The sequence below is a fragment of the Furipterus horrens genome, unplaced genomic scaffold (assembly GCF_987537825.1).
Source record: "Furipterus horrens unplaced genomic scaffold, mFurHor1.1.pri manual_scaffold_13, whole genome shotgun sequence".
In the NCBI taxonomy this organism is placed as follows: domain Eukaryota; kingdom Metazoa; phylum Chordata; class Mammalia; order Chiroptera; family Furipteridae; genus Furipterus; species Furipterus horrens.
The window spans coordinates 38,336,435-38,338,443 of NW_028327183.1; the positions used below are offsets into that span (position 1 = coordinate 38,336,435).

The 2,009-nt window shown below is 33.9% G+C and overlaps 1 pseudogene; it reads right to left on the reverse strand.

The window, feature by feature from the left end:
• On the reverse strand, positions 1–71 carry LOC149994586 (small nucleolar RNA SNORA44; annotated as a pseudogene).
• Positions 72–2,009: the final 1,938 nt, after the last annotated feature.

Consider the following 2,009-nt stretch of genomic DNA (forward strand, 5'->3'; position numbering starts at 1 on the left):
GGAAAGGTGAGTGGCAGCTGCAGGTATGCTGACCTGAGCAGTCAAAGTTTCTCCAGGTTGCTCTTGCATGCCAACTTTATTTCTGAAGAGTCCACACGTAAGTGAGATTATGTGGTATTTGTCTTTCTGTGTCTGGATTATTTCACTTAGCATTATGTCCTCCAGGTTCATTCATGTTGAAAATAGCAGGATTTCTTCATTTTAAAGGCCGAATAATATTCCACTTTGTGTGTGTACACACAATTTTCTTAATCCATCTGTCTGTAGACACTAAGGTTGTCTCATCTCCTTTGGATATAGATTCAGAAATTTGATTGCTGGGTCATATGGTAGTTCTGTTTCTAACTTTCTGAGGAAACTTTATATTGTTTTTCATAATGGATGTACCAATTTACTTTTTCACCAACAGTGTACAAAGGTCTACTTTTTTCCACATCCTCTTCAATGCTTGTTATCTTTTGACATTTTTTAAGTAACCATTCTAACAGGTGCAATGTAATAACTCTGACTTCTTTGTGGTTTTGATTTGCATTTCCCTGCCAATTAATGATGTTGCGTGTCTATTCACACACCTGTTGGCCATTTGTATGTCTTATTTTAATGTCTATTTAGGTCCTTTGCCCATTTTAAGTTAGGATTGGGGGGGCGGGTATTGAGTTGTATTTCTTATATATCTTGGATATTAAGCCCTCATCAGATATATGACTTTGAAATATTTTCTTCCACTTTGTAGGTTGCCTTTTCATTATGTTGACTGATTTCTTTGCTGTGCAGCAGCTTTTTAGTTTGATGTAATCCTAATGATTTATTTTTGCTTTTGATGCATGTTGGTGTCAAAACCAAAAATATCATTGTCAAGACTAATGTCAGAGAACATTTCCCTGTGTGTTCTTAGGGTTTCAGGTCTATAAGTCTTAAATACATTTTGCATTATTTCCCGTGCAAGATAAGGGTCTAATTTTACCTTCTTATGTGTGGATATCCAGTTTTCCCAACATCATTTATGAAAAGACTTTCTTTTACCATTGTGTATGTTTGATGCTTTTGTCAAAACTTAGTTGACTGTATATGTGGAAATTTATCTATATCATTCATTCTTACAGGGCACCATTTTTTATGCAGCATGATTTATTAATCCCCCGTTTTCTTACCCTAAATATCTAAAGTTGTCATAGACCAATTACTAGGTTTTCAGAAGTCAGCTTTCTTAGATGCTAAAGGGAGATAATTCTACCTTTGTCTTAGAACTGTTACATGAATTTATCATAACATTAAATGCCTAGTAGTCTTAATGGTACCTATAAGAATTTTATAAACTGTATGGAGTAGGGAAAAGGAAAGGAGGAAGCAAATGATGTAAGACTATTGCAGTATAACTGAGGTGGAGACTGAAATTTCCTTAAGGTATGTAACTAGAGCAGCAAAGATACACTGTATCTCTGGGTTTAAAAATGTATGCCTATATTAACTTAGTCATGATGGTTATATCAATATTTAGCAGAATTTTTATTTTTTCGTGCATTTAGTAGTTTTAGGGCCTTATAGTAGTTAAAGAAATAAATGCTTAATTTAAATACCTTTTTTATAGGTCCCTAGGACCTGGAATATCATTGTACTGCTTAAATATCATGCTCGTAAATAGCTTTGAAGTAAGCTGTATTCACCAGGCTGCCTCGTGTTAATCAAGAATATACTGCGTAGAATTTAGACTAACAAGTGGATACAAAGGAGAGACTTTTCAAGTGTAAATTTCCCAATACCTAACAATTCTTCCTTCAACTACCTCTATTCCTCTAATTAAATAAAAAATATATTAGATTAAAAATTATCAGAGAACAATTAAAGTAAGTTCTTGCCTTCTTTTACCTGGAGACTTTCAAGTAGCTGATGGGTTTCTTCTCAGCTGTAGTAAACTAATAAGATCAGCATTGCCCAACAGGAATATGATGAACCATATAGGTGACTACATATTTTCTAGTTGCCACATTAAAAAGTAAAAAGAAATAAGG